The sequence below is a fragment of the Chiloscyllium plagiosum genome, chromosome 11, assembly GCF_004010195.1.
Source record: "Chiloscyllium plagiosum isolate BGI_BamShark_2017 chromosome 11, ASM401019v2, whole genome shotgun sequence".
Taxonomy (NCBI): domain Eukaryota; kingdom Metazoa; phylum Chordata; class Chondrichthyes; order Orectolobiformes; family Hemiscylliidae; genus Chiloscyllium; species Chiloscyllium plagiosum.
The window spans coordinates 34,692,337-34,708,625 of NC_057720.1; positions in this window are offsets into that span (position 1 = coordinate 34,692,337).

Genomic DNA, 16,289 nt, shown 5'->3' on the forward strand with positions numbered 1-16,289 from the left:
ATATATTTCCCTCCCCACTCCTTTCCGCCTTCCGCAAAGACCGTTCCCTCCGTGACTACCTGGTCAGGTCCACGCCCCCTTACGACCCACCCTCCCATCCTGGCACTTTCCCCTGCCACCGCAGGAACTGTAAAACCTGCGCCCACATCACCTCCCTCTCCTCTATCCATGGCCCCATTGGAGCTTTCCACATCCATCAAAGTTTTACCTGCACATCCCCTAATATCATCTATTGTATCCGTTGCTCCCGATGCGGTCTCCTCTACATTGGGGAGACTGGGCGCCTCCTAGCAGAGCGCTTTAGGGAACATCTCCGAGACACCCGCACCAATCAACCACATCGCCCAGTGGCTCAACATTTCAACTCCCCCTCCCACTCTGCCGAGGATATGGAGGTGCTGGGCCTCCTCCACCGCCGCTCCCTCACCACCAGACGCCTGGAGGAAGAACGCCTTATCTTCCGCCTCGGAACACTTCAACCCCAGGGCATCAATGTGGATTTCAACAGTTTCCTCATTTCCCCTTCCCCCACCTCATCCTAGTTTCTAACCTCCAGCTCAACACTGTCTCCTTGACTTGTCCGACCTGCCCAGCTCCTTTTCCACCTATCCACTCCACCCTCTCTTCCCTGACCTATCACCTTCATCTCCTTCCCCACCTACCTATTGTACTCTATGCTACTCTCTCCCCACCCCCACCCTCCTCTAGCTTATCTCTCCATGCTTCAGGCTCTCTGCCTTTATTCCTGATGAAGGGCTTTTGCCCGAAACGTCGATTTTGCCTGTCCTCGGATGCTGCCTGAATTGCTGTGCTCTTCCAGCACCACTAATCCATAGTTCTCAGATACAGGTCAGTCGATTTTGCCTGTCCTCGGATGCTGCCTGAATTGCTGTGCTCTTCCAGCACCACTAATCCATAGTTCTCAGTATACAGGTCAGGTCCAGGTAAAAGGCCAGAAGGAGGGACTCAGGTGGAGGGAAAGAGGGAGGTGGATGAAGGGGTCTGTGGAATGGGGAGATTTCTCTTGTCCAAAGAAATGATGAAAGAAGAGTTTGTGGCCGAAATTTATTGAAATGGGTATCGTGGTGGGTGGGCAGAGGGATACAGGTAAAACCTGTACTGAGTACCCAATGTTCAGAATCAGAAAGTGGAAGGTCAGAATAAATATATGACAGGAAGTGGGATTACGAGAGGAGATGGAATCAGAGGGAAGGGGAGGGGAGGAGGGTTCCGGAGGGGAGTGGTTATCTCTGATTTGTTGTGTCTCATGTTCCTTAATCCCTAAAAGGAGAAGAAAATGTTTCTTGCTAGAGCATCAAAAGAATCAGAGGATGAATAAAGAGGTTGAGAGTGTGCATATGGTGACACATGGCATTAAGTGTCGATCTCAGGATGTGGTGAGAGCCACACTGTTACAAAGACCGATCTGCTTCACTAATGTTCTTCAGGGAAGGAAAACTGCCGTGCTCACTTAGTCTGGCCCGCATGTGATTCCAGATCCATAACAATGTGGCTGACTGTTAACTGGCTTCTGGGCAAAAAGGGATGGGCAACAAATGCTGACCTAACAGCGACACCCAAATCTGAAAAATGAATTCATAAAAAGAAAATCCATCCAGTGCAGAGGCTTAAAGGGATTGGAAAATAAAAGACCAGGAAGCAAAACACAGCAATCATTATGAACCTGAGTACATTCCCTGACTTCTGTAACAAATTCACCCCACAGAATCAACTGCCAATAATGAAATAGCTGAGGAGTTTCAGAAGGCATTTAAATAAGTGAATAAAGTACTGACTAGGGTTCTATTTTGCCCACTGGGATCCCAAGAACCAGTTGGCTTTATCACCTGATGCTTTGCCACAAGGATTGTGATTGTTGTTACTTCACAATAATTAAGGTAATGTGACAAGGCCTGTCAATTATTTGATTTGATTTAGTTTGATTTATTGTCACATTTACTTAGATACAGTGAAAAGTGTTGTTTTGCATGCTATACAGACAAAGCATACCATAAACGTGCATCAGGGAAGCAGAATAGAGTGCAGAATACAATGTAGCAACTGCTAATTCCAATGCCAGGTTCTGTGCTCGCCATGGTAATGACAGTAAGGGCTCACTCTATACTGGCCCCGATCTCATCTGTGGTGGATTTGATAGTGAGCTACATTAGGCTCACTCAAGGTCTGCGCACTAGGCCCACTCAACGTCCTCATGCTAGGCTCGCTCGAAGTCTGTGCGTTGGGCTCGCTAAAGGTCCGATGTGGGCTCTCGCCACTGCCAGTGCCGTCCAAGCTCAGGAAAGGAGGTAAGTAAAGGTAAAGAGAGGAGAAAACAAAACACAAGAAAGTAGGGAAAAATAGAGTAAAAAGAAAGAAACAAAAAGAGTCTGGACCGGATGAGCATTGGCTCTACTCTGCCAGCATCTTGTTTCCACCTGCTAACCTCTCAAATCACTTCATAATTATGGAGGTCAGAGCCACCAAGCAGTAGTCATTGAGGCATTCAGCATGATTTTTCTTTGGCACCAGGATGATGGTGGTCTTCTTGAAGAAGGAGGAGACTTCTGATTGAAGTAAGGAGAGGTTGAAGATGCCAGTGAATATTCCCTGGTCCACACACAATCTGTATGGCTGGGAAATCCAGCTGGGCCAGTTGATTTCTGTGAATTCACTCTCAAGAAGGCTGACCTGACGTCTGCGTCAGGGACTGAGGGAACATGTGCATCTGTGGCTGTCAGGGCAGGTGACATTGTTTCACTGATCTTCTGTTCAAAGCGCACGTAGAATGCATTGAGCTCATCGGGTAGAAATGTACTGTTGGCCATGATTCTGTTCGACATCACTTTGTAGCCTATTACATCACGTAAGCCATGCCACAAATGATGGGTGGTTAGTCTGGCTTATATGTTCCATGTATGTGAATAAAGCAAATTGTCGCAAGTAAAACTATTCTGAGGTTAACCATCAGGGGTGGTGTTACAAAGTCCTGTTATCTACCTGTAAGGTGTTCCATGTCATTGTTAAGTGATGACTAAACACTTACGATACTACTTAATTGAAAAATGGAATACCATCCCTTACAGCCTAAGGGATGCAGACTGATTTTCATGGCCCATCACTATTTACGAGAAAGTGAGGACTGCAAATGCTGGAGATCAGAGTTGAGAGTGTGTTGCTGAGAAAGCACACAGGTCAGGCAGCATCCAAGGAGTAAGAGAATCGACGTTTTGGGCATAAGCCCTTCATCAGGAATGAGGCTGTGGGTTGGGCTGAGGGATAAATGGGAGAGGGGGTGGGGTTGGAGGGAAAGTAGCTGAGAAAGCGATAGATGGATGAAGGTGAGGGAGAAGGTGATAGGTCAGAGGGGGAGTGATGGACAGGTCTGGAGGGCGGTGCTGAGTTGGAGGCATGGGACTGGCATAATGTGAGGGGAGGGGAAATGGGGAAGGTGTTGAAATCCACATTTATCCCGTGTGGTTGCAGGGTCCCAAGGCGGAATATGAGGCAATCTTCCTCCAGGCATCAGTTGGTAACGGTTTGGCGGTGGAGGAAGCCCAGAACCTGCATGTCCTTGATGAAGTGGGAGGGGGAGTTGAAGTGTTCAGCCATGGGGCAGTGGATTGGTGGGTGTGGGTGTCCCAGAGATGTTCTCTGAAACGATCCGCAGGAAGGCGTCCTGTCCCCTTGATGTAGAGGAGACCACACCGGGTGCAACAGATGCAGTAGATGACATTGGTAGAGGTAGAGGTAAATTTCTGATGCATGTGGAAGGATCCCTTGAGGCCTTGAACGGAGGTGAGGGGAGTGGTGTGGGCGCAAGTTTTGCACTTGCGTGGTTGGTGGGGGTGGGGAGGGGGAGGAATTCAGTTACCTGGACAATTACGGAAAAGTTTAATAGGGAGAAAGGGCTCAGCAGAGGTTATTAAAGTTTCCACAAAAGTCATAGGACAGACAGTATAGAAAGGATCAGGAATCTAACTTTAGGCACAGCAGTAAAGGGGTTAATCATGAGAAGAGAGGCACTCAATGCAGGACTGAGGAAGTTGTACTTAAATACATGCAGTATATGAAACAAGGTAGTGCAGATTGAAACTGACAGGAATAATTTTGCAAATATTACAGAAATGTAGTTGCAAGAGGCTCAGGCCTGGGAACTAAATATCGAAGAATACACGCCCCGTTGAAAGGACAAATAAAGTGTATGTGTTGGGGGGGGGGGGGGGGGGGGGGAGGGAGCTGTCTTGTCGGTAAGAAATAAAATTAAGTTGATAGCAAGAAGTGATATTGAGTCAAAAGGTGTAGAATCTGTGCAGATAGAGTTGAGGGAATGCATAAGAAACAAGAACCTGACTTATGTACAGAGCTCCTGGCAGTAATCAGGATATGAGGAAGAAAATAAGTTAAGAGATAGAAAAGGCATATAAGAAAGGTACTTTTACAAAATGCAGGTGGATTGGTAAAATCAGGATGGTTGCAGATATCAAGAAAAGGAATTTGTGGAATTTCTATGAGATTCTTTTCGAAGCCACTTGCAGAACAGATAGGTGTTTCTCGGGGTAATTTGGAAAGCAGAGCAGAAATTCATCCGAAGGAAGAAGAAACATACTAAGGGGAGGATGAGACAACCATGTCAAAGAAGAGAAATCAGGGACAGCATAGAAGGAAAAGAACAAGTGGTGAAGATCAGTGGGAAAATCAGCAACGGACAAGAAAAAGAAATAAGAAGAAAGAAGATGAAAAAGGGGAGTGAGCTCACTAGCAATATAAAAACAGATGGCAAGAATTTAATTAATATCTAAAAGTTAAGATAGAGGCAAGAATGGGCATTGTACCACTGGAAAATGAGGCTGGTGAAGTAGTAATGGGGATCAAAGAAATGGCAGAGGAACTGAATACCAGCAGCATACTACAAGAGAGTCAGAGGGGCAGAAATGAATATATTGGCCATCACTAAAGAGAAGGCGCTAGGGAGGCTGAAAGATCTGAAGGTGGATAAATAAAACAGCCTGGATGGTCTATACTTCAGGGTTCTAAAGGAGATAGCTGAGGATATTGTAGAGGCATTGGTGGTGATATTCCAGGATTCACTGGAGTCAGGGAGGGTCCTAATGGACTGAAAAATAGTTAATGTAAAACCCCTGTTTAAGAAGGATGGCAGAACACAGAAACTATAGGCCAGTTAGCTTGGTAAAATTTGAGAGTCCATTATTAAAGGATAAGATTGTAGAGTACTTGGAAGTGCTTGATAAAATAGGATTGATTCAACATGATTTTGCCAAGCGGATCATGCCTGACAAATCTGTTAGAATTTGTAGAGGAGGTGATGAGCAAGTTAGACAAAGGAGAAATGCAGATGGGACCTATTTGGATTTCTAGAAGGCTTTTCACAAGGTCCCACACAGGAGACTGAGAATCTTTCAGGATGGCAGCTGGTGACTAGTGGAGTTCCACAGGGGTCTGTGTTAGGAGCATAGGTATTCATGTTACACATTAATGATTTGGATGAAGGAACTGAAGACAATGTTGCTAAGTTTGCAGATGACAGAAATATAGATGGATGGACAAGTAGTGTTGAGGAAGCAGGGAGACTGTAGAAAGACTTAGACAGGCTAGGAGAGTGGGCAAAGAAGTGCTAGATCAAATATAATGTCGAAAATTTTGAGGTTATGCATTTTGATGGGAAGTATAGAGGTATAGATTAATTTCTAAACAGCTAAAGGCTTCACAAAGCTGAGGCGCAAAGGGACTGGGTAGTTCTAGTTCAGAATTCTCTTAAGGTTAACATGTAGCTTCATTTGACAGATAAGAAGGTAAATGCAATATTTACATTCAGTTCAAGAGGGCATGGATGTACTGCTGAGACTGTATAAGGCTCTGGCCAGACCTTATTTGGAATATTGTGAGCAGTTTTGGGCCCCATATCTAAGGAAGGATGTGCTGTCCTCAGAGGGGATCCAGAGGGAATTTACAAGATGATTTCTGGGAATGAATGGCTTGTCACATGAGGAGCACTTGAGGATTCTGGATCTGTACTTGATAGAGTGTAGAAGGTGGACGGGCGATGTGATTGAAACTCACGAAATACTGATAGGCCTGGATACATTAGACGTGGAGAAGATGTTTCCATTTGTAGAAGAGATTAGGACCCGAAAGCACAGACTCAGAGTGAAGGGACAATCCTTCAAAACTGAAATGAGGAAAGATTTCTTCAGCCAGAGGGTGGTGAATCTGTGGAGCTCATTGCTGCAGATGACTGTGGAGGCCAAGTCATTGAATGTATTTCAGACAGAGATGGATAGATTCTTGATTAGTATCGAGATCAAGGGTTAAAGGGAGAAGGCAGGAGAATGGGGTTGAGAAATATGTCAGCCATGATCGAGTTGTGCAGCAGACTCAATGGGCCGAATGGTCTATTTTTGTTCCTTTATCTTAATGTTTTATTGTCTAATGCTAATATTGTACAAGCAGGATCCTCAGCTGGTTGTAACAAAGAGAATTCAAGGTCCTGACACCCCACATGAAAAGAAAATATAAGGCACTCACAGGTTGCTTTATAACAATTAGTAAATCCTCTCAGAACACATTGCAGCAAACTGCCCTATTTTCAGGAAGTGCATTGTTTAACTTCAGCTTTTCAAATTTCAGTCCAACCCTAAAATGGTCAAACCTGTTTTTCTTGTTATTCTTCGAGAACATCCTCAGGATGGGCAGGTTGCTTCTTTGTTGAGAATGTTCAAACACAATGATGACCATGCAACAAAATCTTAATATTCCAATATATCCAGGAACTGGGAAGGCTGAGATACACATATGGTTTTCAGGAGTCTGGCTTTAGTTTCAAGGCTGAGTGTCTTCAATGCTGTGTAAGGTTCTTTGGAAGGTTAACTATTTGTAGGCACTTAAACAAATAACTGAACAATGTAGAGAAAATATGTTTGTAATTATGATAGAAATAAAGAACTTTCATTATATACTACCTCATCACACTACACATACATTGGATACTTTATAGTCAATTCTTGAAGTTATGAAGACATAAAAGCAGCCATTTTGTACAAAGTTTGATCCCAAAAACTGCAACAAGATGATTGGATTTGATAAAGTCTCAAGTTCAGATGAATGAGGAGTGACATCATTGAAAAATATAAAATTCATCATTGGTTTGACATGTAGGCCTGAATTTTTATACTAACAGATGATAGATTTAAGAGGAACTTTCACAATCTACTGTCAAAGCAAGTTGTTAAACTGTCAAGTAAAAGTATTGCCCTTTAAATGTATTTTTAAAACTCTGCAAATTTTTAAAAAACTGCATATTATTTCATTAGATCGGTTGCATTAGATGAAGGCTTTTGTTACCAGACTTTTGCTTCAAGGCTGATTTCAGAACCATTCATTATCACAGTAGCGTATCTGCGAATTGGCTGTTTGATTACCAGCGACCAGTTGTTCTCGACTCTTTGAGGCAGGACAATGAAGTCCAATGCTTGTTGCTGTGAAGGATTATGAACTTTAATGAAATGTTTGTTATTATAACGTGTTATATAGTTGAAGAAATATGAATGCAGTAAATAGATTTTATTATGAATGAGAATATTATTTCAATACTTTCATGACATATCCCTGAGCATGTTTACCCAATTTGTTACGGTTCCAGATCGGATACTCAAACTTTTAAGCTCTGGGATGAGGAGGAAGCAAATTGGCTTATCTTGGTTATTCATCCTTCGCTGGTCACAATACAACAAAGTTAATTTTAAAAGTGTATCTTCTGCTATGGGAAGCTTCCTTCCAGACCTAAATTATCTTTGTTTCAAAAGGCAACAATTTAACAAGGTTAATACTTGGGATGATGTTCGCTGGAACCCACACATTCCCAAGAACCCCATGGTTTCACATTCCATATTATTATTGTCTGTGATTTTATAGCTATGAGCACTACCCATTCTGAACCCTCTGCATGTCCACTTGGCGCTTAGCAAACTCACTCTTTACAAGATTGACCACTAGATCAGCTGACTGAAGTTTGCAGAAGAATATGTCCAGTTGCTCTGTGTGTTTCTTGAGTGTTATTGTATAATTGCAGGTTATCTAGGTATAAAACAACCTTTGATGAGTCTGTTATCATCAGATTTTGAAAGGTGCCTGGGGTATTTAGGAGTCTGCATGTCATGACTCAACACTGGTATAACCCAGAGTTGCAAAAGCAGTGATTTGTTTTGTGTGGGCAGTGAAGGGAACCTGCCAGTGCCCCTTGAGTAAATCCATCTTGATAGCATAGGCTGCTTTACGTTTCTTATCTATGCAAACATCCTGGTATGGAGTAGGAGTTGTGTCTGGTCAGTACACTAACTTTACAATTGTCAACAGAGAGCCTTGTGCAGCCATCTGGCTTGGGCATGACCTCAAGTTGGCAGTTCCAGCTATTGCTGCTAGGTTGTATTAATCGATGCTGCAGCTTATACTTAATTTTACCTTGGACCTGGACCAGCATTTCTGTGCCTAACTGATAAGGATGTTGCCTCATGGGAGTGGTCCCTCCTACATGTACGCCAATTACAGCCTGAGTGGTGCAGCCTAGCTTGTCTCTGCATAAGTCCTTTATATAGTGAGCAGCTTTGTTAAGTCTGCTCATTGTTCCGTGCACCTAAGTGAGTGAATTAGGAGTATTCACTAGTGTTGCTATATTGGTTAGCCAGGTTGTAGGGGTTTTATTGTGAACCTCACACATGTCTTGGTACAATCCAAGCCCATTGCTACCCTTATCTGCTAGGTCAGTGGCAATAGGACAAACCATTGCTTGCTTGGCCCCTTCTCAGTACTATATTATCATGTTGACAGGACACTGTTTTTACTTTTTCCCTGATCTCAATCATGAATGTTCACTCCCTAAGCTTCTTGCCCACTTTGTTCTTTATCTTATGTTTTTACACAAAGAAATGGTAATGCAACACACACGTACAGATTACAAATGCGAGCTGAGTCCAAAAAGATGTGTTAAAAAAAAAGAATCAGTCTGTGAATTGTTCTTCAAGAATGGATAGTTCACCATTGCAGCCAATTCAGTGAATGTTACCGGAAGCATTGAGATTGGTCAATTTTGAGATACATGGCTTTGTAGGTTGATTAAAACTCTTGTCCAATCAGCATTGACTGATTGGCAGACTGCTTTACTCACAGAGTTGGGATGTTTAAATAGTTGCTACCAGAGTAGTGACTCTCATGGCCCACTAGTCAACACATTAGGATGACATTAGGATGTTAGGCCACTAACACACACACAAAACAATGTTGAAGCTCCATTTTAATCCTTGTCCATATTCATTATTGAAGGGGGAAAAGTACAGCTATGCCCCTTGCTCAGTCTGCTGTAATTTGTGACATTCTCTGGATATTAAAAATTAAGTTTGTAGAGCACTTTCTCCTTTGGAAGCTTCTTTGACACTTCATCAGATATGACATCCAGTGTCTCTCTCAGGGTAGCCATTAAATTTACATTGTGATTAACATTTAGTTATATTTCTGTTTTATACATTGTAATTGAAGTTTGATACATTCTTAGGTGATTTGGGGTTATGATCCATAGTCATGATAATATACAGCTGATGAAATGCAGTACAAAATTTGCTTTACTTTATTTTCTCTCTGCATAGATCATGAGGTCTATCCATGAGTGAGTTGTCATGTTGGTGAAAGGATAGTGGTAGAAAGAGTATGGGTAAGCAGGAGTTGGTACTTTTTTGTCAAATAATCTATAAAGAGTCAAGGGAAATGGGTAGAGGGGGATAAATTGACATGGAAGGCATGAGGGCTCATGGCATGTGTGGTTGGCATGGTGTGGCAAAGTTGGCATCATGTGAGGGGTTGAGAGGAATGAAACATGGAAAGATGTTTTATAGTTTGATTGTTTTCTTGTGGAAACTTTAACAGTACCAATACATAGAGGTAGATCTTACCCCCCAAAGGAGCCTTCCACATCCATCAAAGTTTCGCCTGCACATCATTTATTGTATCCATTGCTCCCAATGTGGTCTCCTCTACACTGGGGATACTGGATACCTTCTCGCAGAGCACTTTAAGGAACATCTCCGGGACACCCGCACCAATCAACCCCACTGCCCCTTGGCCCAACATTTCAACTCCACCTCCCACTCCGCCGAGGACATGCAGGTCCTGGGCCTCCTCCACCGCTGCTCCCTCACCACCCGACGCCTGGAGGAAAAACGCCTCATCTTCTGTCTCAGAACACTTCAACCCCAGGACATCAATGTGGACTTCACCGGTTTCCTCATTTCCCCTCCCCCACCTTATCCCAGTTCCAACCTTCCAGCTCAGCACCATCCTCATGATCTGTCCTTCCTTCCCACCTATCCGCTCCATCCTCCTCTCTGACCTATCACCTTCATCCCCACCCCCATCCTCCTATTGTACTCTTTGCTATCTTCTCCCTAGCCTCAATCCCCTCCCATTTATCTCTCCACCCTGGAGACTCCCTGCTTTCATTCCTGATTAAGGGCTATTGCACAAAACATCGATTTTCCTGCTCCACAGATGCTGCCTGACCTGCTGCGCTTTTCCAGCACCACCCTAATCCACACTCAAGCTCTGGCAGACTCGGCACTCATTCCGGGGTGATACAACTTTCAGCCAGGTAACGCTGCCATCCGGGAATGAAAAGGTCAGCTTTTGGAACAGTTAGTCTGTGAATGGTTTGATGGAGCTAGAAAATGACCCAACCCTCAGCAAAAAGTCAGCATGTCAATAGTGAGAGACTGTTACCCCAGTTTCAGGATAAGAAATTAGCCTTTTAGGACTACAATGAGAATAGATCTCTTTCCTTAAATGTCTATGAAACATTGGAATTCTGTACTCACAAAGATATTGGAGCTCAATTATTGATCAAGGTCACTTTTTGTCAATACAGATGAGGAAGGCCACTTGACCCACACTTTAGTGCTCCACTACTCTAAAAAGAAAGATAAGTATGTTTTCATCCAAAATCAACAAGCCTCATTATATGTGTTGATAACTTTCAAGAGAATGTATTTTTGCTGTTGGCAATTTTGCCTTTCTGCATTTGTCACACTTGTTCTATGCTTATAATTCTCTGGAATTTATCTTTTCTATACCAGTAAGCACCATTGGCACCCACGAACGTTCGAGGCTAACCAAACCTAATATTTCAGGTTTGATACCCTGGCATACTGTGGCATCATCTTTCTGAACTGCCTCTCAGACATAATTGTATGTTTTGCATGTCTCTGACCAATACACAGGGTGTAGTATGATCACAGTACTTTAGGAAAAGCCTTATTTACATGTTTCCACTGACTTAGCTATATTCTGTTATGTCTGCTTATTGCTACTGACTTGATATGCCAGGATGTTTTGATGTTTTGAGTCTAGATGACTGTTCATCGGTGTCATCCGGATTTAAAATGTTAGCTTACTCTCCCTCCATGGATGCTGCCTGACCTTAGAGTCATAGAAACATGGAGATGAACAGCACAGAAACAGACACTTCAGTCCAACTCGTTCATGCCGACCATAAACCCCAACCCAATCTAGTCCCACCTGCCAGCCCCTGGCCCATATCCCTCCAAACCCCTCTAATTCACAAACCCATCCAGATGCTTTTTAAATGTTGCAATTGTACCAGCCTCCACCACTTTCCCTGGAAGCTCATTCCATACATGTACCACCCTCTGTGTGAAAAGGTTGCCTCTTAGGTGTCTTACCCCTCTCACCCTAAACTTATGCCCTCTAGTTCTGGACTCCCTGACCCCAGAGAAAAGACTTTATCTATCCTATCCATGCCCCTCATGATTTTGTAAACCTTTATAAGGTCACTTCTCAGACTCCAACGTTCCAGGGAAAACAGCCCTAGCCTATTCAACCTCTCCCTATAGCTCAAATCCTCCAAACCTGGCAACATCCTTGTAAATCTTTTCTGAACCCTTTCAAGTTTCACAACGTCTTTCCGATAGGAAGGAGTCCAGAATTGCACGCAAATTGCAACAGTGGCCTAACCAATGTCCTGTACAGCCACAACATGACCTCCCAACTCCTCTACTCAATATTCTGACCAATACCAAATGCCTTCTTTACTATCCTATCAACCTGCGACTCCACTTTCAAGGAGCTATGAACCTGCACTTTGCTCAGCAACACTCCCTAGGACCTTCCCATTAAGTGTATAAGTCCTGCTAAGATTTGCTTTTCCAAAATGCAGCACCTCACATTTATCTAAATTAAACTCCTTCTGCCACTTCTCAACCCATTGGCCCATCTGATCAAAATCCCATTTTAACCTGAGGTAGCCTTCTTCACTGTCCACTACACCTCCAATTTTGGTGTCATCTGCAAACTTACTAACTGTACCTCTTATGCTCACATCCAAATCATTTATATCAATGACAAAAATTAGAGGACCCAGAACCGATCCTTGTGGCACTCTACAGGTCACAGGCTTCCATTTTCAGTGCAGATTCCAAGATCTGCAGTAATTTGCTCTTATGTTTTGACTTCGTACGATGATATAAAGCAGGTGATGGTGAATGTATAATTCTCCACTGTTGTATGTGCTACCATGCCAACCAATAGAAAAGTTCAGCAGGTCTGGCAGCATCTGTGAAGAGAAATCAAAGTTAACATTTCAGGTCTGATGACCTTTCCTCAGAAAAGTCAAAAGTGATTGGGATTGTTTGTTGCTACCATCCTTTTTCCTTAACTTCTTCTGGCGGCCCAGTTGGTTTACTGTGGTGGAGGAAAACCAATTCTTGAGTCTCAAGAAAAAGAGGTTATTGTCTTAAACATACATTTATTGTATGTTAACAATCAAGTAGAACTTATACCAGTAAATTGTACATTGATACTAAGATTATTAGGAGACCAATAGTCTGTTTGCTTTGAAATCCTAAACTGTTTGCCATTCTCCACCCAACTTCTTATGATATTATCAGATTAGTTGGAGCCTAATACAGTTTCCAACATTAGCACTTTCAGAACCGTAGCCTGACATTATATCTGCAATAACAATAAAGATCAATAACTTATTATCACTTCTTTATATCCCATACAAAGTCTGCATCTACCCTGTTAATTGAACAGTCAATATTGTTTATTTCTCTCAAAGTGACTTAAATTCTTCATGGCTGTATTAGGGGAAATTCTGGAAACAGAAGGGGAAAAAGTTTGTGCATTAAATATTCTTTTTGCAATCTATCTGTATTTGGGAAGCTCAGGTACATTGTTTGGAGGGAGGGGTCATCTCAGCATGCAGTCATCTCTCATACTGTACATGCTATTAAAAGAATTCCCCTCAGTCCAATATCAACAAGTTCATGATGGTGAATTGGATGATGTGGTTCTAGATGATCTCCTTTAATTCTGACACAGAAGATCAGCAGATACATACAGTCATGGCATTGTGTCAATAGAAGACCAGAGAATTGAGTGAGAGTTGACAGTCCTTTATATCACAGTCTGTTCAAATGGCAGATCAATGGTTAATGCAGTGCCAGTTTTAACACTCACTGTTGGCACAATTAGAATCAGTGGGTAACAGTCTTAACCTGATACCAAAGTTGATACAACACTTGAGGAATATAACTTTCCCTGTCATTTAACGCCCCTTTCCCAATACATGCTGCTTTGATATTATTTGTAATATGTTTTATTTTTCAACATTCAGTATGTAATTATTTTTAAGTTCCGGGTAGCTACCCAAGTTTGGAATTTATTCTTTGTTTTATTTTCTATTAACCTCCAGATTTTATGTGAATGCCTACAAGATGTATGTAGATTATGTGAATTTTATGTAACAACTTCTGACCAAAAAGCTGCTGTTCCCAAAAGATAGATTTGGATATCATATATTACTTCAGAAGGAACATCAGTCATTATAAATTTAAGGCTGCATCTTGTGCTGCCTCCCAACGTTTGTGCTTGAACTTCAAAGAAAAACTCATTCAACCTATAACCTTTAATAATGGTACTTCGTACTGTATTTCACTGTAATAAACTTAAATTAACCTGTCATTTGTGCTAACATCTTGCATGTAGGAAATAGTTATTTTTTTCTGTACATTCATCAGATGCGAGTGTCGCTGGCTGGCCAGCATTTCTTGCTTGTCCCTAGTTACCCTTGAGAGGTGGCATTGAGCTGCCTTCTTGAACAGTTGCAGTCCACTTGGACATATTTTCAAGTTAGCATGGTGAGAGGCGTCAAGAACAACTTACAGGTGGTTTTTTCATGTGTCTGCTGTCCTTGTCCTTCTACCACTTCATTGTAGTAGTCATGGGTTTATCTTGAGAGAATCCTGGACGAGAACTCCCAAGTCTCTTTGCACTTCAGATTTCTGAATTTCCTTCCCCATTTAGAAAATAGTTTATTTCTCTATTCTTCCTACCAAGGTGCACGACCTCACAATTTCCCATGTTGTATTTCATTTGCCAATTTTTTGCCCACTCTGCTAACCTGTCTAAATCTTTCAGCAGCCTCCCCACCTCCACAACACTTCCTGCCTCTCCACCTATCTTTTTATCATCTGCAAACTTAGCCAGAATGCCCTTAGTTCCTTCATCTAGCTTTAATTTATAAAGTGAAGAGCTGTGGCCCCAATGCTGGCCCTTGTGGAACATCACTTATCACCGGCTTCCATCCTGGAACATCCTTTTTTTCCTCAATCTCTGCTTTTTGCCAAACAGCCAATATTCTTGTGCTTTGCCTCTAAACACCGTGGACCCTTATCTTACTTAGCAGCCTCCTATGTGGCACCTTATCAAAGACATCCTGGAAGTCCAGATAGATAACATCCATTGGGTCTCCTTGGTCTAGCCTGCTAGTCACCTCCTCAAAGAATTCTAACAGATTTGCCAGGCATGAACTCCCCTTGATGAAACCATGCTGGCTTGGCTCTATTTTAGAAATATTCAGAAATCTCATCCTTCACGCTGGACTCCAAAATTTTACCAATGACTCAGGACAGGCTAATCAGCCTATAATTTTCCATCTTTTGCCTTGCTCCCTTCTTAAATAGAGGTGTTACGTTAGCAATTTTCCAGTCCTCCATGACTCCAGTGATTCCTAAGAGATCAATATTAACACTTCCACTATCTCTTCAGCTATCTCCTTCAGAACTCAAGGGTGTAACCGACCTGGTCCAGATGATTTATTCACTTTCAGACCTTTCAGTTTTTCTAGCACCTTATCCTTGGTGATGGCCACTCTACTCATCTCTGCCCCCACCCCCGACTCCCTTGAATGTTTGGGATATTACTCGTGCCTTCCATGGTGAAGACTGACATGAAGTAATTATTCAGTTCCTCAGCCATTTCCTTGTTACCCATTACTACTTCTCCAGCATCACTTTGCATTGACCCAGTGTTCACTTTTGCCTCTCTTTTGCCTTTATATATCTAAAGAAATTCTTGAATTCTTTCCTAATACTCCAGGCTAGCTTACCCTCATATTTAATCTTCTCCCTCCTTATTTCTTTCTTCATTGTCCCCTGTTGGTCTTTGTAGGCTTCCCAATTCTCTGGCTTCCCACTGCCCTTCCCCACATTATATGCTTTCTCTTCAGCTTTTATGCTGTCCCTGACTTCCCTGGTCAGCCATGGTTGCCTCATCCTCTCTTTAGTATGCTTCTTTTTCCTCGGTATGAATTTTTGTTGGGTCTTTTGAAATACTCCCAGAAACTTCTGCCATTACTGTTCCACTGTTCATGTTTGAACCAAGGCTATAATGAGGTCAGGAACTGAGTAGCCCTGGCAGAATCCAAGCAGGGCAGGTTATTACTGAGCAGCTACTGCTCGACAGCACTGTTGATGACAATGCCCATCACTTTACTGATGCTTGAGAATAGACTGATGGAACAGTAATTGGCTGGGTTGGATTTGATCTGCTCTTTGTGCATAGGACATGGCTAAGCAAGTTTTCACATTGTCAGGTAACTGTGCTGGAAAAGCTGATGAGAAAGCGGCAAGTTCTTGATCACAAGTCTTCAGTACTCTTGCCAGAATGCTGTCAGGGCCCATAGCTTTGCAGTATCCAGTGTCTCCAACCTTTTCTTGGTATCACATGAGTGTTTCAAATAGGCTGAAAACTGGCATCTTTGATGCTGGGGACTACTGGAGGAGGCTGAAATAGATCATCCACTCGGCACTTCTGGCTGAAGATTGCTGTGAATGCTTCAGCCTTTCATTTTGCACTGTTGTACTGGGCTCTTCCATCATTGAAGGTGGGGATATTTGTGGACTCTCCTTCTCCAGTGAGTTGTTTCATTG